The sequence below is a fragment of the Phascolarctos cinereus genome, unplaced genomic scaffold, assembly GCF_003287225.1.
Source record: "Phascolarctos cinereus isolate Bilbo 61053 unplaced genomic scaffold, phaCin_HiC Scaffold_7;HRSCAF=346, whole genome shotgun sequence".
Classification (NCBI taxonomy): domain Eukaryota; kingdom Metazoa; phylum Chordata; class Mammalia; order Diprotodontia; family Phascolarctidae; genus Phascolarctos; species Phascolarctos cinereus.
In genome coordinates this window covers 157,680,906-157,706,211 of record NW_027556180.1, presented here as the reverse complement: position 1 = coordinate 157,706,211, position 25,306 = coordinate 157,680,906, and the positions used below count along the sequence as shown (strand labels likewise).

Here is a 25,306-nt window from a genome sequence, read left to right as displayed (position 1 = left end):
GGTACAATGGAAAGAATCCTGTGCCTGAAGTCAGGAAGGGCTGAATTCAAAAGTGGCCCTGTGCATGTCACTTAAACTTATAATCTGTTTGCTTCAGTTTTTTTCTTTTCATCTATAAAACAGGGATAGTGGTAGTACCTACTTCTCGTAATTGTTGCGAGGATCAAATGATGTAATCATCATAAAATACTTGGCATAATGTCTTCCACATAATAATCATTGTATACATATTATTATGCTTGATCTTTGTGACAGTCTAACCTGATATTCATTAGTTTATTTCCTCCCTTCCCTAAACTGTTATTTAACTCTTTAATTGTATGACCTGAAGTACTGACATAGATTTGAAATATTAAAATATTAAAAATATTAAAAATAAATGCAACATGTAGTTTCGTTCATGTTTTGCTGACTTGTAAAAAAGAAAAAAAAGATTAGGCTAATGGATGCCATGAAATGAGTTTAGATAAATATATTTTAAAAATAAGAGAAAGACACTAAGCATTGTAGTAGCTACTTGTGTACATTCATTTTTACCACTATACTTGATATGGGATATGAATAACCAGTAACAGTAAATGTGTCTTTAGTGTAGGAAATTGGAAAGTTTTTTGGTGAGATAAACTCTCAAATGCAAGAAGCTAATTCATTCATTAGAAAGTCCATTGATTGAGAAAGTGATAGAGACAGGATGGACAGTGGTACACCAAGAGGAAATGAGAATCATAGAGAATGAGACAGAAAGACAGCAAGAGAAAGTGAAAGAGACTTAGAGAGACAGGGACAGACAGAAACATAGAGATCCATCACGGTTCTTGACTTCTGTAGAATAATATTCTAGGGACTGATGAAAGAGGAATTCCCCTGGCTAATAATCTTTTATGTCACAATTTGAGCTGAGATGTCAGTCATCTCACTCTCAGGTGAAGAGTTCATTTATTATGTATTATTCAGTATGTTTTATTCTATAGAACTAATTCAATGTCTTTCCCCCAGTTTTTCTTGGAGAAAAAATATTTGCTCATACTTTTCTATCTGTGATTATTTTTTTCTTCTTCGTTCAACTAGAGTTTGGTGCGAAGGGACTAGGCTACCCTGTATGAGCAAAATATTGTCTTTTCCCTTATGAATAATCAGGAAACAGGTTTGGCTTCTGAATCATATGCCAAAACCAGAGTTTACTGTGGGAGTGGTGGATGATAGATTTAATTCTAGACTGATACTCTTCTAGGAGGCAAAAGGAGAGATTGCTCAGGATCAACACCCTAAACCTTGGCTGTTTCAACCCAGCTCTCCCCCTAAACATCCTGGCAATACAAGCAGTTCTTTGTTCCTCTTCACTGCAAAGGTGGACAATACCTCAAATTACATCTATTCATCTCACCAGTGAGCTGTGCTTAGATATTGAAGCACACATATCTTATGTATACAATAATTAAAAATGAAGTTTCTTTTTTCTATTTTCTTCAGCACCGAACTGTGAACTTAAAGTACTGGTTTGTCAGGTTGTTTATATTCTGGGATAATTAATTAAAATCTGAATTTCTTAAATAAAAACATGATGAGGTATTCTATTTGTTCCCACACTCTTGTCAAATTCAAACGACAACTGCAGAACAAAGTATTAACTGCATATTCTATAATCCACTCTTTGGGTGGCTTCGGCTTTTTCAGAGAGACTAAGTTTAACATACTCATAGAACAGTTGTTGTGTTCATAATTTCACTTAGGGCTTAGCACATTTCTACTTGATGGTAAACAGATGTATAAGGCAGCAATAGGCTGGGGAATTACATGGTTAATGAGGAAATTGGACTTGATCCTATGAAATATTTCATTGCAAACAGTTTGTTTCAAAATGATGTATACTACTGTATAGTAAAACTCAATTTTATAATCTCTCAAATGGAAATTTCTGATAAAGAACTTATAGATATATTGGTTGAAACAACGTTGTGAGTAAACTGTATAAATAAACCCCTATGTATATGATTTGATTGGCTTATAGATCGAAAGCTGGAAGAACTTTAGAGGTCATCATGTCTACCTCTAATTTTACAGATAAGACACAGGGAGGTTCAGGGATTTGTTCAGGATTGCACAGCTAGTAAATATATGAGAAAGATATTGAAGCTAGGTCATCTGCACTCCAAGCTCATTATTCTATCTGTTATGTAACTGCCTATCATAAAAGATGAAAAAAAATTAAAGCAACCCATTAGAATTTTTGATTTTGAAATTCAGTCTTCAAAGGACTTCTAAAGTTGTGTCCCTTTGCTCAACATATGCTTTCTAATTATCTTTGCACATGGCTTATCTTATTCTCACACACATGCCATTAGAGCATAAGACATATTCAATTTCTATTCTTTATCAAGACTACTTGGGCTTTAGTTTGCTAAGATTTAGTAGTTTACTCAAGCTGCAAAAACAAAACAAAACATAAGGTTGGACTGAATGTCCTCTAAGTTATGTTTTTGTCTTATATCTGTTATCCAAAATCTATTTCTGTGCTTTGCATACAACAAGTACTTAAGTGCTTGTTGAAATGCGTGTAAGTTTGTTGACTTGCTTTGATTGGCATTGGAATGGTGAAATAAGGAAGCAATCTTTCTATAACAAGAATCATAGGACTCAGTGGAGTGATGTAATTTGCATCTCCAATAGCTTAGAGCAGTATGAAGATATGGGGCATCCAAAAAACTAGAGAAACAAAACAAGTTTGAGGAAATTTGAAGGTTGTTGGGAAGCCACAAAAGGTAAGTCTTGTTTACTATTAAACAGCTACTGCTACAGAAGGTCAGTACAGCTTATTAGTATATCAAGAAGTGACATTCACTCTCAGACATTAATGGAGCCCAAATTTCATCCTGAATCATTGAAGATAAAATTATAGTCAGTTGTAGTGCTGTACATTTCAGCATATTCACATTCTCCAATATTTTGTAGTTTATGCCTGATACACACAATGACTCTGAAAAAGAGAACAACCAAAAAAGAAAAAAAACAGAACCTAAAAATCCATGAAAATAAAGGGTATCTTTAAATATGAAAAGTCAACAGGTGTATCTTGTTTTTCTGTTTTTTTTTTACTACAGAATTTCTAGTATTTAGCAAAAAAAAAGTGACTAGGACAGGTTTCCATCAACTAAGAAAAATCCAATTAAGAAAATATTCAAATCAAGAAAGTACTTTTAAAAATATCATATGAAATGTAGAAGAAAGTTTTGGACATAGAAAAAAGATTAGAATGATTCAACGAAGATAGATTTCAATAACGTAGATTTTTTTTTTACTTATTTCACAGAATTTCCTCCCTAAAAAGAAATAGCTGTAATCAGTTGATAGATTATAAAAACTTAGTCCAGAATGAGAACTGCCCTAGAAAAATCAAGGCATTTTTCACTCAGAGATTTTGAAAACTCACAGCTCTGTAACATAAACCTCAAGTGGTCCTATTCGGAGTTTCCACTTTGCTATGTAATTAATTAAGAGATGAAAGTAAATTCTAAGAATGCCATTGTGTTCTTTTTCAGGAGAGATCTATAATTATGTAGCAATTTCCTTTGACCCATTTTGTGCACCACTTTTGACACTTAAAATATATCTTCTAACTTGGGAAATGAATGGCTTTTTCAGCTGTCTTGATTTAAAGGCACATTTAAAGGTACATTTTCAGTTACCCTTTTTCCTTCATTCCTTCTTTTGTAACTTCCTTCCTTCCTTTCTTCCTTTCTTTTTTTCTTCCTCTCTTCCTTCTTTCATTCCTTTATCTATTTATTTCTTCCATTCTTCTAAAGAATTGCTATAATTCCTTCCAGTTGAAAGGGATCAGCTCATTAAAAAGAAAATTATAATTAATGGTCAGTTTGAGAATGGTGACTAATTTACATTGTTAAATACACTTTGGAAAGGTTTATTTGGCTGTCTAGAGAATATTTTTTTTTGACTTGTGATAGAATAGGATAGAATAGTGAGTCTTTGTATATGTAACCAGCTAGGTAGTGAAGTGGAGAGACTGTTGCACTTGGAGACAGTTCTGACTGCCTATAAATACCATGGTGACAATAAATAAATACAGTGGTAACATGCATAATCTCCCCATATAAGAACATTAACATTTTAACTTTGTTCAGTGCTTTATGACTTTTTACTCATGTTTACCTCCTTGAGTCATGAGTTCAAATATCAAAGTTTATACTTAACTCTGGTCTTTTCATCAAGTGTGCATGAAAGTACACTATTTCATTAAAGATCAATTTTTCCTTTGCAGGTTTATTTTCAGTTTTACTGGGTACACTGTTGAAATGGAAATTGGAAATTCCCCTTTAAATAAATAAGATCACTCAAATAAATAGGTTCAGTTCAAATCTCGGTCATGACCGTTCCATATCTCCTGAGTGTTCTTGGCCTAGCATTCCAGGAACTAGCCATTCCTAGGTCACGTTGACATGGAGGGTTGGCTCCTCTCCTTGTGAGACGTGATGTTATTAAACAACAAAATACCAAGCCTCAGGCGGATGGGAGCGTGGCTAAGGTCAGATGTGTATTGGACAAACCTGAATAGCGCATGCATCAAAAAGGGCTTCTTGGCCCCAAGCCTTCTTTGTTTAGAACAATATAAAAACACTGCGTCCTGTAAGCCCGCTGAGCCTCACCCGCGGCAAGGACGCTTCGCCCGGGAAAATCTTTACACAATTCAAGTTTGTACTGGCTGCAATGGGGCTCCCAGCCGTTGATTGACTTTGGAGGTTCCCTTGAATTGATGCCCATATGAATCAAGATTCTGTGGAACGTGAGTATAATGCCCCTGCTGATGAATTATCCAAACTTCAAGGAAAAGCTTTAAAGGTCACCCCCAGAGAGGAAAACGAAACACAATTAGGAAAATGGGTCCATATCACCGCAGTACATCTTGGCGCTCTTGCATCTTACAGTGTTTTACAGTGTTTGCCTGCTATACGCTAACTATGGCATGAACTCCAGGTATTCCAGTGGGGAATCCTCAGCAAGGACCGCGTACTGATTCCATCTACGCTGGTGAAAACAACACCCAGATCATGAATTGGTCATACCCATTCAATGTAGAAGTTTGGGACGCCCCTCTATTTCCCCTAATGAGAGTCAATTTAACTAGTTTTAATCTAACTGTAACTGCAGCAAACGGTACCAATATATCCTGTACCCTTACAAGTTGGCCACCTAGTCCATATTTTCCTAAAAGGTTAAGATCTGTAACATATAATTGGACACAAGTAAACTCCACCTACACTGTCTCACTATCACAAGCGGACGACAGAAAATATTTTTATTGTCGTAACACCTCCAATGGGCTGTATGAAGAATATCTAAACCAATTAGTATGGGTTGTACCTGTGACTCCGAAACCTCCTGGAATAATTCGTGTCCCCCGCTCATGTACTAACACCTCTATCTTGCAACACAAAATAGTGTTTCATTATAATGTAACTTTTCCCTCTTTAGAAAGTTGCGTCAGGAAAAAAAAGAGCTTGGTATGATACATTACTTGGTGGTGCAGGAACTGGTTTGGGTATAGTTAATTCTATAGACCTTGAGACCTTGGCTAGCAGACTGCGCAGTGCTGGACAAGATGTTTCTCAAGCTTTGACTGTGAATGCCCAATGGTTACCCACAACGATCCTGCCACACCAAAATACATTACAATATCAAGGCCAATTTTTACAAGTCTTTAATAATAGCATCCTCGTTAATTTACACCTTATGAAAAACATTAGTGTTTTATTTAATTGGACTAAATGTTCCTTGCAAAACTTATATACCCTCATACAGAAGGAAAATGCCCAAAGATTACTACAGGAAGGTAACTCTCACATATGGAACGATATACTTGACTTGTCAGATGTATGGAAAAAGCAAAAACCTGAGAATGCTAGATGCACTCCACTTTGGTGCGCTGGAACTATTATACTCTACCAAGTTAAAACTTGGACTGTTATGTGCCAATTTCATGTAATACCTTTTGTCTTACATAAATACTTTGCTTTACCTCATATCTATGGAAACTATATAGATTGGTATAATGTAACTCATACTCTGTCTGATTGTGTTGTAACTAATGGAGGGATTGTTTGTGGGATGATGACTCGGCAGATGGAACCCTGCCTTCTCTCACATTCATCCAATTTGTGTGATCTAACTTTATACCCAGTGAGTAACTTTTCTATGATATATGAAGTATCTACTCAATTTGTATAGCTCTAATAATCACTCTGACCTTCTATCTGTAATGTTACTACTGTCCATTTTCTGGTTGCTTATAATGTATCTTTCCTACGCTGGCAAGGAAATGATTTTTACTTTCCACCAGACACTAACCTAGTTAAAAATTTTGCTTGGGTACCCCAATCTTTGCCTCTACCTCATGTGTCTCTATCTCTATATCCCCTTATGAACATCTTGAATCAGTCGACTGAAATCAAAAAGTTATTAGAGTCCAACCAACGCGCGTTAAATGAACATCGAATACAGACTCTTATAGCTGCAGGAAGACTAGTCGAAGCTTCTCATTTAGTGATCTCAGATACTAATCATCATTGGTATGATTTTCTTTTTAAATCTCCTACTGCTACTATGTATTTTAATTCCTTAGCTACCCCCATACTACTACTTGCTTTGTTCTTTTTATGTCTTTGTATATGCAATTGTTGTATGTATACCAAAATACGCACTATATACACTCATGTCACACCTTTGCCCCTCACCTATTATTCTCATGATCTTAAGGCCAAGTGAAATGGAAATTGGAAATTCCCCTTTAAATTAATAAGATCACTCAAATAAATAGGTTCAGTTCAAATCTCGGTCATGACCGTTCCATATCTCCTGAGTGTTCTTGGCCTAGCATTCCAGGAACTAGCCATTCCTAGGTCACGTTGACATGGAGGGTTGGCTCCTCTCCTTGTGAGACGTGATGTTATTAAACAACAAAATACCAAGCCTCAGGCGGATGGGAGCGTGGCTAAGGTCAGATGTGTATTGGACAAACCATGAATAGCGCATGCATCAAAAAGGGCTTCTTGGCCCCAAGCCTTCTTTGTTTAGAACAATATAAAAACACTGCGTCCTGTAAGCCCGCTGAGCCTCACCCGCGGGAAGGACGCTTCGCCCGGGAAAATCTTTACACAATTCAAGTTTGTACTGGCTGCAATGGGGCTCCCAGCCGTTGATTGACTTTTGGAGGTTCCCTTGAATTGGTGATGTATTCTCTTCCATTACCGACTCTCTTGATCGGTGCTATATTATTGATTGTTCTTATTATTTATGCTTTCTATGCAAATTCAAACTATCTGTGCCTTGCTTCTTCTAAATAAATTATCTATTTCTTATTATTTTCTGGTGCATTGGAGAGTGTCATTTATAGGAGCGAATCCGAACCTCACTAAATCCTACTGATACAACTGTTCTTGATTGTAAGCCTATATCCTTTGCATTCTAGAATAACACATTCCAAACTCTCTATTCCTTTATAGCGTCAGCTGGTAAATCTTTTGTGATCCTGACTGGCTCCACAGTGTTTGAATGTTTTAGTTCTGGCTACCGACAATACTTTTTTTTATCCTCCTTGACCAGGGCCCTCTAAATTTTGGCTATATTATTCTTTAAAGTTTTCATTTAGGAGTTTCTTTCAAGGAGTTGATCAATGGATTTTTTTTTTTACATTTTTGATTTGCCTTCTGATTATGAAGTGTCTGAGTAGTTTTCTTTTATGATTTTTTGTAATTATTCTTAAATTATTTCTCCTAGATCTCTTTTTCAATTCAGTTGTTTTTCCCATGAAATTTTACTTTTTTCAATTTTGGGGGGCTTTTTAATTTATTTCGTTGTTTCTTGATGTCTCATGGAATCATTGGTTTTCAGGTGTTCTATTCTGAGTATCAATGTGTTATTATTTTCAGTAAAGCTTTGTACCTCTTTTACAAAGCTGTAAATTCTCTTTATACATCTTTCTTTAATACATCTCATTTCTTTTCTCATTTTTTCTCTAATGTTCTCATTTGATTTTTAAAATCATTCTTTCTCGTTTTAACTCTTCTAGTAATTCTTGTTTGGCTTCCATACAATTTGTATTTTTCTTTAAACTTTGTTTGCTGGTATACTTTCCAATCATTGTCTTCTGGCTTTGTGTCTTGATCTCCTGTCATAATAGAGACTCTTTATGGTCAAGCTTTCTTTTTGATTATTCATTCTTCTAGCCTACTTCTTGACTTTGAACTTTATGTTATGCTAGACATTCTTCTACGGGGGATGTTTGATCTGAACTTCTGTCTTTTTCCATCTTTAGCTGCTTTCCTAGTTCAAGCTGGGGACTTCATGTTTTCAGTGCTCTCAAAGTGCTAGGATCTAGGAAGAGGTCTGTTCACTGCTCTCCTGGTATGAGCTCTGCAAGTTCCTGACTCAACTTTTACTCTGTTTGCTTTCAGAAGTCTGCTGTTAGGCTCAGTCCCTATTAGACCACTATAGCATTTTCAAGCATCTGGTGGACTGAAATCTTGTTTACACTTTTGTCTAGGATTCCTCCCCCATTAATAAAATGCTGACCTATATGGTGGGTTAAAGGCTAGAACTGAAGCAGTGCTCTCTTCTTGGGATCAGGAACATAAATCTGTGTCCGAAATTTTTCTTTTTCAGTACACAGCTAGGAACCAAGCTTAATCATGACTGCTTCTATCAGCCCTATATTTGCGACTCAGAGCTAAGTAAGAGCTATAAAAATACCAGATGGCACCCATTCCTGTGTACAGCACTAGTCCAGGATCCCCTTGGGATCTTTCTGCCCTTTTGTTTCTTGGCCTAGTGTCCTACCTTTGCCTTCTATCCATCTCTATCCATTTCAGCCTTTGTGCCTAGTGTCCACAGACTTCTCTGTCTTTCTTGTGGAAAAAAATAGCTCACTGTGACTTTTTTCTTGACTTTCCAAATTAATATTCAGTCTGACACCTTTTCCAGGTCATTGTGGAGCTGTGTGGGAAAAGTTAGGCAGATATATTTCTTCTCAATCTGACATCTTGAGACCACATTGGACATGAAATCATAAAAAAACCTGATTTCAAATATTTAACTAGATGTTTATTAGCTTTGTGACCTTGTACAAGTCACTTAAACTTTCTGTCTCCATTTCCTCATCTGTGAAATGGAAATGGTAATCGTAGCACTTACCTCACAGCATTGCTGAATGAATGAACATATGATAATGAATTAACATATGCAAAGTGCTTTATAAACCTTAATTACATAAATATGAGTTATTAATAATCACTTTGAATTTTATTAAGAATTTGATAAGCTCCAACATTAAATGTCAAAGCACTATTGAAATATTATTATTACTCTTATAAGTAACATTAATTTTTATAAAAGACTATCATTTTAATCTATAAATAAATAATCCCCAAAACTAAGTAGATAAATAATTGGCTTTTCCAGTTTCTTCCCAACCTTGATTTAATGTCCAGAAATAAATAACCATCACCCTTACACTTCCACTTACATTCTGTTAAAAGAAATCTCAGTAAGATGATGCCAAAGTGATACCTACAGGGTAACTTGACATGAATGTTGAGTATAAAATAGTTGGACCCCTACTCTTTGTTAAATATTTGATTGTACAAAATAACTTTGTGAAATGTCTGCTCTTTGTCACATAGCTGGTAGCAGGTATTAAGTAACCCGAAAAATATTATATTTGTATTTGGTAGGTCATTTGTGTCATATGATATATTAGATTCTTTCCAAATGTACAGAAAATATGGGAGGTGAGTTGCAAGTCAAAGCTTAAATTGTATTATTAAAATTCAGGAAAGTCCTAGTTATTCAATTAAGAATGATCAAAATACATGCATATATTTCTTTTTTTTTAAAGTTAATTCCCTCTAGCAAATATCCAAAGTCATGATATGATTTCTGTTTTTGTAATGGTACCTGTTCTTTAACTTTATTTTTGATAACAAGCATTTGTTAATAAGAAAAACAGGGATAAGGAAAAGAATAGCCAAGAGATCATGTATTTCATTGACATAAGGCATCATCGTGGATGAGGGGACTCCATCTCCCAAAAGAAGTTGACACCTTATCTACAAATTATAGTCTTGGAAATTTGTCTAAAGCACTGAGAGTTTAATTTTTTCATGAGTGTTATACGAAACACATGTATCAGAAGCTCCACATGAACTCACGTGTTCTTTGCCCTGAGAATCTATCTATGACAATACTGTGGTAAAATTTAAATAGTATTAGGACCCACTAAAATATATATAAGAGTCATTATGTGGCACTGATTGACTTAAAAATCATACATTATTATTATTTGTTTTCTTATATCTTATATATCTTGTTAAGCATTTCACAATTACAATTTAAACCGGTTAAGGCCATATTCTGTATTGGTGTAGGCTGTTTGTGATGCTACTAGACTATGCTATTTGGAGACACCAATTGATGTTGATGAGGACAAGGATGAGGATGATGATGGTAATGATGACTGACAACATTTATAAAACCTTATGGCTAGCAAAAGATTTTACACAAATAATCTCATTTGATTCTTCTAGTAATCATGTGAAGTCAGTGATATTTTTACACCCATTTTGTTGATGAAGAAATTGAGATTGAAAGAAGTTCAAGTGATTTCTCCATCATGTAAGTGGCTGAGGTTAGATTTTAACTCAGATTTTTCTGATTCCAGGTCCAGTGACCAGTTCAAAAGTATACAAAGTACATAAAATAAATACTTAGGCCTCAATTTCATGGAATCCACATTATAATAGTGGGAGATGAGATACAGAGAAGGTTTTTGTTTTTGTTTTTGTTTTAACCAGGGAAGGATATTTTAGTTTGGAAAGTTATTGGAATAGTGAATATAATCACAAAGGGGTAAAGGAGTAGATTATCACTGTCACACTGGCATCAACAATAGATATGTTTTGATTATAATTTCAGCAAGGAAAGATGGAATGAAAGAGGATGAGGTTACAGATATGAGTTTCTTTTTAAGCCTAACAATATGATTCCATAGTATGCATATGATTTCACTTTATTTATAAGGTAGATAGTCTTCTGGGCATACTCATTATTCCAGTATTCTGATGCTAATCCATGTTACCTGAATGTTGTATACTTTAAGCATTTGATTTCCTAAGTGTAAGTATATCCTTCTCTGATTCAGGAGAAAAACCATTTGCAATGTCTTAAAAATCTTAGAGGAAGAAACAGGGCGACATGGTGTAGCAGAGAAAGTACTCTGCCTAGTTTTCCTAATTTTTTCTCCAAACAACTCAAATTAATTCCTCGAAATGAACTCTGAAGCAGCAGAACCAGTAACAATTTAGATGAAACAATTTTCCAACCCAAGACAACTTAGGAGATTGGCAAGAAAGATCTGTCTAACTAGGGTGTTTATAGGTGCTATAACTGCAGTTCAGACAATCTAGGCTTCCTGGGTATCTGCATAGGGAGCAGCAGCAGCTTATAGAGTTCTCAGCTTGCAGACAGTGGCAAAGGCGGTGAACAGCTACTCAGAAAAAGATTGCAGGGAACACTTTGCTGGAGTTGGGTTAAGAACTCTATTGCATTGTCCATACTCAGTTCCAGGTCACAGCCCTAGGGCCAGAAGGAGCAATTACACTTGGCCTCAGGAAAGAAGCAGATCATGCAAGTTACAGCAGTGCTTTTGGTTGCTCACTGGGGAGTAGATATCCTGTTGTCAATTATAGTATAGGGAGAGTTACTAGCAATTGAGGCTACAGGAGAATCAAGGATCATATCATAGTCCTAGGGCCAAGAAGAGTTCCAGCGCTGGTGACTACAGGGAAATAAGATCCCTTCCTGGATAAAAGCCAGAGCACAAACCATGAGAAGTGACCATAACTCTACTTAGATCATACCAACAATGAAGCACCAAAAAACCCCAACAAATCCCCAGAGACATCATAGAAAAGAATAGCAAGAAAGGCCTGAAGGTTTGGACAGAGACTCTCTGCACCAGGAAGAGAGCCCTTTACATAAAAGTAAAAGTCAAGAAATTGACTAGAAAAATGAGCAAACAGCAAAAAAAATCTGACCATAACAAATTACCATGGTAACAAGGAAGCTTAAGACACAAACCTAGAAGAAGACATAGATACCAAAAGAACTAAAATAAAAGCCTCAAAGAGAAATGTGAATTTGACACAAACCCACCAAAAAAAAAGATTTTAAAAATCAAATAAAAGAGATTAAGGTTAAATTTGAAAAGGAGATAAGATGAAAGAAAATTGTGAAAAGAATTAATGGCTTGATAAAAAGAGGCACATAAATATTGAAGAAAATAACACCTTAAAATTGGCCAAATCTTTAAAAAGGTATAAAGATCCACTGAAGAGAATATCTTAAAAGCAGAATTAGCCAAATGAAAAAAAAAGAGGTACAAAAGTTCACTGAAGAAAAAGCAGAACTAATGACTCATGAGGCATCAAGAAATAATAAAGCAAAATGAAAGGAATAGAAAAAAAAGAAAATGTAAAAAAAATCCTTATTGGAAAAACAACTGACCTGGAAAATAGAACAAGAGGACACAATTTAAAAATTATTGGACTAACTGAAAGCTAAAATTAAAAAAAAAACACCTGGACATCACAAATCTAGAAATTAACAAGAAATGCTGCCCAAATATTCTAGAACCAGAGGGTAAAATGAAAATTGAAAAAAAAAAAAGCCCCACATCAACTCCTAAAAGAAATATCAAATAAAAACTTTGAGGAATTATAGACAAATTCCACAACTCTCATGTTTTGGGCACAGTCAGAATGACAGAATATTTGGCAGATTCCACTTTAGAAAATCTGAGGACTTAGAATAGTATATTCTAAATGGAAGAGAAGGTAGAATTGCAAGCAAGAATAACATCTGTTAAAACTGAGTATAAACTTTCAGGGGAACATAGATAATTAACAAAATGGAGGAATTTTGAGTATTCATCATGAAAAGATCAGAGCCAAATAGAAAATATGACTTTCAAATACAAATCTTAAGAGAAGCATAAAAAAGGTAAACATGAAAAAAATAAATCATAAGGGAAGCAATAATAATAAAAATCAATGTATTTCTATTATAAGATCATAGTTGCAACTCCTAAGAACTTTATCATCATTCAGACTTTTAGAAGGAGTATTCATAGAGAAGGCTTAGGTGTGAGATGATTATGATGGGGTTATTTAAAAAAAAAGAGGGATGTACTGGGAGAAAGAGGAAGAAAGGGTAAGGAAGATAAAATATGTGTAAAGGGAACAGCTTTTACAATGGAAAGGAAGGTGAGTAGAATAGTAGGCAGTGATTGATACTTTCATCAAAATTGGCTCACATCAGAATAGCTTACACACTGAGTTGGGTATGGAAATCTATTGTATACTATAGAGAAATCAGAGGGAAAAGTGATTGAAGTAGAGGAGTTGATAGTTAAGGAGGGGAGGGTAAAAAAAAGAGAGAGAGAGAAGGGAAAGCAAAATAAGCAAAAAAGAGGATGAAGGGAAATGGTTAATAATTATAACTGTGAATGTGAATGGAATGATCTCACTGATAAAATGAAACTCAACAGCAGAATGTATTAAAAGCCAGAATCCAACAATATGTTGTTTACAAGAAACACATTTAATACAAAAAGACACACAGTAAAAATAAGGAGCTGGAGTAAAATCTAGTATGCTTCACTAAAAATTAAAAAAAAAAAAGTAAGGGTAGCAAATATGATCTCACGCAAAGCAAAGGCAAAAGTAAATATAATGAAAAGAGATAAGTAAACCACATCTTGCTAAAAGTTACTGTAGACATGAGGTGATATCAGTAGTAAACACATGCACTCAATGATGAAGAATCCACATTTTGAAAGGAAAAGTAAAATAAGGTAGAGGAGAAAAATAGCAAAATTAAACTAGTAGGGGACTTCAACTTTCCTCTATCAGAGCTAGATAAACCTCAACATAACATAAACAAGGAAAAAGTTAAGAAGGTGAATAGAATTTTGGAAATTTAGAAATGTTAGGTTGACCATATATTGTCATAAAAACCTCACAACAAAATACAAAAAAGCAGAAATGTTAAATACATAATATTAAGACCGTAATGCAAACAAAATTACATTCAATCAAGGGCCATAAAACATGGACTAAAAAATAATTGTAACCGAGTAACCTAAAGAATATGTGTGTGAAAGAACAAATCATAGAAACAATAAATTCATTAAGAAGAATGACAGCAATGAGACAAAATTCTAAAATTTTGGGATGCAGCCAAAGGATTTAGGGGACAATGTATATTTCTAAAAGCTGATATCAATAAATATTGACATAGCATATAAATAATAAAATGGGGAAAAAAATTAAACATTTTACTTAAACACCAAATTGGAATTCCAAAAATCAAAAGAAAAAAATAATAAAATTGAAAGTTAGAAAACCATTTAACTAACAAAGAAAATTAGGGGCTGGCTTTATTTTAAAAGTAGAAATAGATGGATCTTTAGTTAATTTTATTTCATAAAGAAGAAAACCAAATTATCACTGTCATTATTGAAAAGAGTGAATTCACCACAAATAAAGAGGAAATTAAGGGAATTGTTAGGAGCTAGTTTGCACAAGTATATGCCAAAAATCAAACAATATAAGAAAAATGAATAAACCTTTAGAAAACAGAAAATTGCCCAAATTAACAGAGAGGAAATAAAATACTTAAAAAATGCCATCTTAGAAAAGGAAATAGTAAAATAATAGAATAAATACTAAAAACAGTAAAAGAATAGAAAAAGAAATAGTAAAAGTCATTAATGAGCTATAAAAGAAAAAAACATTCCTAGTACCACTTGGATTTACAAATAAATTCTACCAAATACTTAAAGAACAATTAAATTTAACACTAAATAAACTATTTGGGAAAAATAGCCAAAATGTAGTTCTATGAAGTTCCTTTCAAGACATAAATATTATGCTGATACCTAAACTAAGAAGAACAAGCAGAGAAAGAAGACTAAAGACTAATTTCACTAGTTAATATTGATCCAATAACATCAGGCATGGAGAAGAATGTCCATTATCACTATAACATGATACATCACTTCTCTGTAAGAGAAGAAACAGAAATTCAAGGAATTAGAATAGGTAATAAGAAATCAATACTATTATTCTTTGCAGATGATATGATAATATACATAGAGAATCCTAGACAATCAATACAAAACCTACCTGATATAATTATCAGTTTCAGCAAATTTGAGGATATAAAATGGACCCACATAAATATATGTTGCCAACAAAGTCCAGTAGCAAGAAAGAGAAATCATTTTTTTTAAATAACAGTAGATAATATATAATACTTCGGCATGTACCTGCCAAGTCAAAGCCAGAAACTATATGAAAACCACTACAAAACATTTTTTACACAAATAAAATAAGATCTAAACAATTGGAGAAATATTAATTGCTCATGTGTAGGGTGAGCTAGTACAATGAAAATGGCAATTCTAATTAAATTAATTTACTTATTCAGTACTATAATGATGATATAACCAAAAATATTGTTTTATAGAGCTAGAAAAAATAATGACAAAATTTATCTGGAAGAGCTAAAGGTCAAGAATATCAAGGAAAGCAATGAAAAATGTGAAGCAAGGTATCTTAGAAATATCTCAAGCTGTAATACAAAGTAGAAATCATGAAAGCAATCAGGTACCAGTTAAGAAATAGAATAGTGTGGGCAGCTAGGTGGTCTAGTGGGTAGAACAGGGACCCTGAAGTCAGGAGGACCTGAGTTCAAATCCAGTTTCAGACCAAACACTTGACACTTACTAGCTATATGACCATGTACAAGTCACTTAACCCCAATTGCCTAAAAAAGAAAACAACAACAACAAAAAATAGAAATATAATAGTGTATCAGCAGAATAGATTAGGTCCAAATTGCATGATAGTAAATGACCATAAAATTCTAGTGTTTGAAACATCCAAAGATCCCAGACAAGAAATCACTGACAAAAAATTTCTAGGAAACTAGGTAGAGACCAAGATCTCTCATTATGTAGTGATATAAAGTCAAAATGTCTATATGATTTAAACATAAAGGGTGATATCATAAGCAATTAGGGGAACGTGGAATAGTTCACCTGTCAGATCTATGGATGAGGAAATAATTTATGACCAAATAAAAAGTATAGAGCATTAGGGATATAAAATAGATAATTTTGAAAATATCAAATTATCTTCCTTTTTTTTTCTTTTCTTTTTTGGCACAGAGAAAATCAATGCAAGTAAGATTAGAAGGAAAAGTTTAAAAGCTGGGGGAAATTTTACAGCAAGCATATTTTTTTTTGATAAGGGCATCACTTCTCAAATATATAGAGAATTGAGTCCAATTTGTAAGAATACCAGTCATTCCCCAATTGAGAAAAGGTGAAAGAATATGAACAGGTAGTTTTCAGATGAAGAAATCAAGGCTATCTATGGCCATGAAAAAAAAAATGCTCTACATCCCTACTGATTAGAGAAATGCAAAGTACAACAATGCAGGTGTCACCTTACATGTATCATATTAGCTAAGTGGTACAGTGGATAAAGTGCCAGTCCTTAAGTCAAAGTCATCTTCCTATATTCAAAACTGGCCTCAGACACTTGCTAGTTGTGTGACCTTCAGTAAGTCACTTAAGCCTTCTTGCCTTAGTTTCTTCATATTAAATTCAGCTAGAAAAGAAAACATCAAACCACTTCAGTATCTCAGCCAAGAAAATCCCAAAATTGGCTATGAAGAATTGGACACATCTTAAAAAACTGAACAAGAAAACAATGCAGAAAAATAAAATCACAAATGTTGGAGTAAATGTAGAAAATAGGGACACTGTCTGTGGAGTTGTAAACCAATCCAACCATTCAGGAGAGCAATTTAGAACTATGACCAAAGGGCTATAAGTCTATGCATACTCTTTGACCCAGCAATACCACTACTAAATCTATACCTGAAATAGATTAAAGAAAAATGAAAAGTACCTAAATATACAAAAATGCAACAGTTCTTTGTCCTGTTGGCAAATACTTGGAAATTGAAGAAATAACCACCTATTGTTGAATGACTGAACAAATTTTAAGATATGATGGAGATGGAATACTATCATACTATAAGAAATGGTGGGCAAGATGATTTCAGAAAAAGCTGGGAAGGCTTGCATGAATTGATACAAAATTAAATGAACAGAACCAGGAGAACTTGTTACACAGTAACACAATACTGTTTGCTGATAAACTGTGAAAGAATTAACTGTTCTCAGCAGTACAATGATGGAAAACGATTTTGAAGGACTTATGATGAAAAATACTATCTACCTCCAGAGAAAGAACTGATTGAATTTCAATGCATAATGAAGCATACTTTTTTAAAACTTTATTTTTGCCAGCTTTGTTTTTGGTCTGCATTTTTCTGCAAAATGTCTAATATCTAAATGTTTTGCATAACAGCATATTTGTAATCTATATCATAATTCTTGTGTTCTAAAGGAGTGGATAGGGAAGTGAGCAAGGGAGAGAATTTGTTAGTCATTTTTTTAAATGAATGATTTCTGAAGAAAAATTACATATAATTGAGCAAATTAAAAAAAACAGAAAAAAGAATTTTAGTGAAAGATTTTGGGGACAGAGCCAAGATGGTGGAAGAGAGGAAACAGCCAATCTCTCCCAACAACCCCCCTTCAAATAACCTTAAAATAAGGCCTTGAATCAAATTCTGGTGTGACAAAACCAAGAAAAGGTCAGAACGAGATATTCTTCCAACCCCAAGATAATTTAGGAAGTGTGAAGGAGAGATTAGTGACACAAGGGTGGAGGAAGGCGCAGAACCCTTATGGATCCAACCACAGAGATGAGTCTTGTTGTTGGCAACAGAAGTAACAGCATCTTCAGAAGCTCTCAAGCCAGAGGTGGTAAGGGATCTGCAAACTGGTCAGAAAGACATTCCAAGAGCTCTATGCTAGCACTGGATGTAAGAAAAGATACTGTATGGCAATTTCATTGCCTATACCTGCTACTAGGTCACAGTTCAAGGACAGAGAAGTTCACTTCCTTTTTTTTAATTTATTTTATTTTTAATTTATGGAAAAATAAGTATTTCCATAACCCAGAATAATAAAAAGATGATTGCACATAAAACTGCAAATCGATTATGTACAACTTGCTATTATTTTTAAATCCATAATAAAGTTATTATATAAATTTTATTTTTCCCTTTTCCTTCCCCCCTTCCATGCTAGAGATGGCTACCAATAAATGCAGATGTATGTGATGTGTGTGTGTGTGTGGTGTGTGTGTGTGTGTGTGTGTGTGTGTGTAATTATTCTGAACACATTTCTATTTATCAGTTCTTTCTGGATCCAGATACCATCTTTCTTCAAATGTCCTTTATACTTAATTTGGGTATTTATAATAGTCAAAATAACTTACTAATTCAAAGTTATTCTTAAAACAATAATGCTATTGCTGTACATAATGATCTCTTGCTTCTGTTCATTTTTACTCTTTAGTATTCTGTTTAAGTCTTTCCATATTTTTCCAAAATCATTGAGTTCATCATTTCTCATAGCATAGTGGTATTCCATCACAATAATATACCACAACTTGTTCAGCCATTCCCCAATTGATAGGCATCCCTGCAATTTCCAGGTCTTTGCCACCACAAAGAGAACAACTACAAACATTTTGGAACATACACATTTTTTCATATAGATAGTTTTCTTTATGTTAAATAATCCTTGCTTTCCTGGTATAACTTCCACTTCATTGCAATGTATAATCTTTGTAATATATTGTTGTGGTTTCCTAGCTACTATTTTATTTAAGATTTTTCATCTACATTCATTAATGAAATTGGTTTATAATGTTCTCCCTCTGTTTTTGCTGTTCTGGTTTAGGTATCAATATCGTATTTTGTTTTCTAAAAAAGAGGTTGGTGGGACTCTTTCTCTACCTACTATTCAAAATAATTTGTATAACATTGGACTCAGTTTATCTTTAAATGTTTAGTAGAATCCACTTGTAGTCATTGACTACTGTGTCTTGTATACCTAATCTATTCCACTAAGCCATCACTCTATTTCTCAGCCAGTACCAAGTTGTTTTGATTATTGATGCTTTATAATACAATTTAAGATCTGGAACAGCTAGACCACCTTCCCTTGCATTTTTTTCATTAGTTCCCTTGATATTCTGGACCTTTTTATTATTCCTGATGAATTGCGTTCTTGTTTTTTCTAGCTCTATAAAATAATTTTTAGTAGTTTGATTGTTATGGCACTAAATAAGTATATTAGCTTAGGTGGACTTGTCATTTTTATTATATTAGCTCAGCCTACCCATGAGCAACTGATGTATTTCCCATTATTTAGATCTGACTTTATGTGGAAAGTGTTTTGTAATTGTGTTCATATAGTTCCTGGGTTTGTTTCGGTACGTAGACTCCTAAATATTTAATAATATCTACAGTAACTTTAAATGGAAAGTACTTTTCTATCTCTTACTGTTGGGCTTTGTTGGTAATGTAGAGAAATGCTGATGGTTTATGTGGGTTTATTTTATAGCCTGCAACTTTGCTAAAGTTGTTTATTATTTCAAGTCGTTTTTCACTTGATTCTCTAGGATTCTCTAAGTATATCATCATCTCATCTGCAAAAAGTAATAGCTTTGTTTCTTCTTTCCAATATCTTCAATTTATTTTTCTTCTCTTATTGCTAAAGCTAATGTTTCCAGTATAACATTGAACAACAGCGGTGATAACGGACTTTTTTTTCACTTCTGATCTTATTATTCAACATTTTTTTCTCAATCATTTATATGAAGAACCAAAAGATATGCTCACGGAATTTGAGAAGGATTGATATTATACAGAAGTGTAGATTGGGATTTAAAAATATATTGATTGTAGAATGAAGGTAGGGAAATTATATTTAGTGGAGATTAATGTAAATTCACATACCTATATTTAATGTACCCACTTTTCATTGTACTTTGTACTGAATGTACACTGTACATTGTACTAAAAACCTAGTTAAATAGTATTTAATGGGAAAATGCCTGAAGGGTCTTAAATTGCTACAAGGTCGATTTTAATAACCAGTCTGATATAGTTGCTAAAGAATCCAATGGAAACTTAAGCTATATTAATAGATGTGGTTTTCCTGAAAAGTTAGGTGACAACCACATTACCCTCTGGCCTCAGAAGACCACATCACTATTGGTTCTGCATGCCAGGCTTTAAGAAAGACTTTGACAAATGGGAGCTAATCCAAAGGAAGGTGAACAGGAATGTGAGGTTACTACAAACTAAGTTATACAAAGAATGGTTGACCAAGGTAAGGGAGGGGTACTTTTGAGGGTAACTGCTTTTAAATATTTGAAGTGTCATCTGGGAAAAAGCATGTGCTTTATTTTAGTGGCTCTAGAAGAAGTATTTAGTAGGCTCTAGAAGGCCTAGGTGAAAGAAAACATCATAATAACAAAGAAATTAAGTATATAAAAAATGTAATGGACTGCCTTAAACATTAACGAGTTCTCTCAAATAGGAATTTTCAAAAATAGGCTGGGGTTGGGTGGGGAATATTAGTGATATTATGCAAGATTTTCTCCAAAAAATATTTCTTTTCCAAACCCCCCCCCCATCTTTCCTACTTTCATTATTCAGAACAGACTACTAAAATGTGACATTGTTATTCTATAAGAGAAGCAGTGAAGTACATGAAGTACATGAAGTAAGATGTATATTAGATTTCATTCTGAATTACTCCATATACCCATGCATTAGCCATGGGACCTTGGGCAAGGCACTAACCTTGCAGAAATAGCCTCTATTTTCTCATCAGGAAAATGGGCATTTTCATACATGTGCCTACTGTTCTCTCCTTTCATTACATTATACAGAGTGTTTCAAAAGCCTTAGTGCAGCTTTAAGCTTGGGACACCCTGTATATATCCTGTTTCTGAGTAGTCAAAGAAAATAGTCAGTTTAGTGTTCATTTTCATAAAAGTCTTAAAGCCTCTCCACACTTCTCTTCTGCTCTCACACATTATAGTTGATGACTTCCAAAGATGTACATCTTTGGAGTCTTTGAATTTTACAAAACTTGACAGATAATTGTGTCTAATTATGGAATTTACTAGATGAAGGAATTAAAGGTTCTTATTTGTTCAGGGTCACATGATTAGACAGTGAAAATTATGATCAAGGCCTATCACTCCTATATAATTGTACAATATTCTTTTGCTATAGCATAGAAAACATATGGCATTCCATAGGAGATAGGTCACTGAACAGCTAGGAAGACCTATGTTTAAACTCTATTTTAAATACTTAGTACTTAGGTTACTGTTGACAGGCCATTTAACTTCTCTGTAGCTGTTTCTTTATCTTTAAATTGAGGGACTGAAACTCAGTATCCTCTAAGGTCATTTCTACCTTGAAATATATCATTCTATCATCCAATTCACTCATTTAGGTTTTCTGCAACCATCTTATTGGCTAATCTTTCTCATGGATAGATATAGTATAATACTATATTACCAATGCCAACATATTTTCTTTTTGATTTATAAAGATTATGAAAAAAGAAACTTTTTTTAATGTTATAGGGTATTTGAACTATTTTCCTTAATAAGAATGAAAATATTCATGCTAAAGCATAGGGATTTAAAAAAAAATTCCAGTAATTCTTTAAACAAATTAATGTAAGTTATCAAGGCAAAAAATTTTCAAAAAGAAATATATTTTCTCTTTTATCTTTATTAAAAATACATTTCCATTAGTTTTTTTCTGAATAGAAAATTCTAAGCTTCTTATTTTTAAAAGTATTTAGATTATATTGCTGTGAATAGGAATAAAATACCACTACACACCTGGGAGAACTAATTAATGTTATTTTCTATTGACTTTTATTTTCATCTATTTAAAATATCTGTAAACTCACCTTGGAAGTCCCCAAGTGTAGTATAGCAGGAAGGGATATGACTTTAAAGAGTCTCATTAGTGAAAATTTTATTTGAAGTAGCAAATAAGGAACCATTTATTTTCATACAGAATATTTCCTACAGAAAAAAACCCCAAATACATTTAATTACATAATGATTTATGCAATCGAAAAAGAGTGCGAAGAAAAATCTATATTGTCCTTTCATAAAATATCTAGCAAGGGGAATAAACAGTCTTGGAATTTCTGTTCCGTGAAACCTTGGGAAATTGAAAGAGCCCTGTCTCTGAGTGTGTTTAATATCTAGAATCTTTACCTCCACTAGTCCTTCAGGTTTCCTTCTTTTTCCACTTATTGCATCATTGCTAACCCATTTTTCATATCTGTCACCACCCTCACCTGCATGACATAGGATATTTGTGTCTTTGGCTTTATTAAATAAAAATCAAGGTCACTGGCTGAACTGGTTGTTGCTAATCAATTTCCCTGGTAAAATAGGTTAGAAATGAAGAAACCCAGTCTGTAGAAACAATTCTGACTACAAAATATATCCAGCAATTGTTTGCTTTTATTTGTGTGTTAGATTTCTTCCTTGACAAAATTTTCTACAGAGATTTCTTGTTTCTTCATATTGAATATGAAGGTAAATTATAAAGAACTTACAATAATTAATTGCATATTAGCTAATACAAAATTAATGAGTGATATGATTATTAATAAAATAATTAATATATATGATACTTCTTGAGATCATATAAAGTAAGACATTAAGTTTATTAATATCTTGAAAATAACACAGAAGAGAAGGCAGAGTCAAGATGGTAAAGTACAGGAAGAAACCCAGCTTAAATCTCTCAACATTACCCTCCAAACAACTATAAAATAACTATGCAAACTTTTTTTAGTGACCAAGAATTGGAAATTGAGGGGATACCCATTAATTGTAGAATAGCTGAATGAGTTGTAGCATATGAATGTAATGGAACACTATTGTTCCATAAGAAATGATGAGCAGAAAGACTTTAAAAAAACCTGGAAAGAGTTACATGATGTGATGCTGAGTGAAGTGAGCAGAACCAGGACAACATCAAACACAGTAATAGAAACTTTGTGTAATGACTTACTTTGACAGACTTAGTTCTTCTCAGTAGTGCAAGGATCTAAGACAATGCCAAAAGGCTCATGATGGAAAATGCTATCTATGTCCAGAAAAAAGAACTATGGATTCTGAATGCTGATTGAAGCATACTATTTGCTCTCTCTCTCTCTCTCTCTCTCTCTCTCTCTCTCTCTCTCTCTCTCTCTCTCTTTCTCTTTTGGTTTTTCTCTTTCGTGGTTTCTCCCATTGGTGCTAATTCTTCTTTATAATAAGTCTAATGGGAAAATACATTTAATAGGAATGTATATATAGAGCCAATATCAGATTGCATACTGTCTTGGGGAGGGGGGATGGGAAAGAGAAGGAAAAAATTTAGAACTCAAAATCTTATGGAAGTGAATGTTAAAACTAAAAATAAACAAATAATTGGTGAAGGGGAAGAACTACACAGTCAGAATACAGATTGCAACAAACTATTTTGTCTTTTTGTTTTCTTTTGTTTATTTTTATTGTGATTTTGCTCTTTTGTTTTAATTCTTCTTTCACAAGATAAATAATGTGGAAATATGTTTACTGCGATGTATAGGTGTAGCATATATCAGATTGTATGCTGACTTGGAGAAGGGGGAGGGGAGGGAGAGAGGAAAAATTTAGAAACAGAAATCTTATAAAAGTGAATGTTGAAAAATAAAAAAAATTAGCTAAAAGTTAAAAAAATAATTTTTGTACACATAACTAGGAAAATTTTTTTAAAAAATTAATAAGCTTTCAAATTAAAAATAATAAAATTAAATATCTATGCAAATCCAATTTTGGACCTGAAGAGCCCACAGAAGTTCAAAGGGAGGTATTTTCCCAGTCAGAAGCAACTTACGAAATCAACAGAAGAAGTCTGTGACACCAGAATTGGGGTCTGTCCAGGGCACAGCAGCAGCACCAGAGGTAACCTTGAAGTCAGCTGCCACAGCCACAGCAATGGCAGTAGCAATAGTAGCAGGGGATCTGTGAGGTCTCAGTCTATAGGTTTTAAGATAATTGGATAACTGGTCAAAAGGAGATTACAGGGGACTTTTTGCCAGCATTGAATATAGCTGGCATTGGTTGGCAATTCTATTTCCTATAAGTGGATCTCGGTCACAGTTTCAGAGAACAGAGAGGCACTTGTGATTTGTCACAAGGGAGTAGGATACCTCTAGCAGTTCCAGAACCAGGAGAAACACATTAGTAGTCTATGGTTAAAGGGGAGCAGGGGTCTGCCTTGGTAAAAGCAACTTGCCCAAGATCAAATCATGTTGGAAGCACTGAAAACTTGTAAACCCCAGAAACATTGAAAACAGAAGCATGAAAAGGCCTAAATCTTGGGACAGTGACTATCCAACAAGGTGATCAAAGACTAATTTTAACATAAAATTCAAAAGCAAGAAATAGGCTAGAAAATAAAGGAAAATAATCTGAAAAGAAGTTGACCATAAAAAGCTACTCCACTGGCAGTGAAGACCATGCCTTTAACTCAAAAGAAAACAATGCAAAACATCTATAAAGAAAACCTCAAGGAAAAATGCTAGTTGAACCTAAGACCAACAAGAATTCCTGAAAGAAGAAAGATAAAAGAGTGATAGAGGGAAATGGGAAAAAAATGAATAAGGGTGAAAATTAAATTAATAGCTTGGTAAAAGAGGCACAAAATATAATGAAAAATAACACCTTAAAAGCAGATTTAATTTCATGGTAAAAGAGGCTCAAAATTCACTGAATAATAGATTTCCTTTAAAAAATGGGATTGGCCAAATGTAAAAAAAGAGGTACAAAACTCACAGAACAAAATAATTCCTTAAAAAATAGAATTAGGCAACTGTAAGTTAATGATTCCATAACACATCAAGAAGCAATTAAACAAAGTCAAAAAATGGAAAAAAATACAAGACAATGTGAAAAATATCAAAAGAAAAAACATATGACTTGAACAAAGATTGAAGAGAGGTAATTTAAGAAGTATTGGAGTACCTGAAATCCATGAAAAAGAGGCTAGAGGTTATAATTCAAGAAATTTTCAAGAAAAACTGCAAATATATCATAGATCTAGAAAACAAAATAAGGTTAGCTGAAAGAATCCACTGATCACCTCCTGAAAGAGAACCCAAAATGAAAATTGCCAGGAATATTATAAAAAAATTCCAGAGCTCTCAGGTCAAGGAGAAAATATTGAAAGC

The 25,306-nt window shown here is 33.7% G+C and overlaps 1 long non-coding RNA gene across 1 annotated transcript; it reads left to right on the top strand.

Moving 5' to 3' along the window:
- Positions 1–4,346: 4,346 nt before the first annotated feature.
- On the top strand, positions 4,347–6,071 carry LOC144454777 (uncharacterized). Its single transcript, XR_013483309.1, has 2 exons — positions 4,347–4,795; positions 4,938–6,071. It is a non-coding gene; the product is annotated as an uncharacterized LOC144454777 (long non-coding RNA).
- Positions 6,072–25,306: the final 19,235 nt, after the last annotated feature.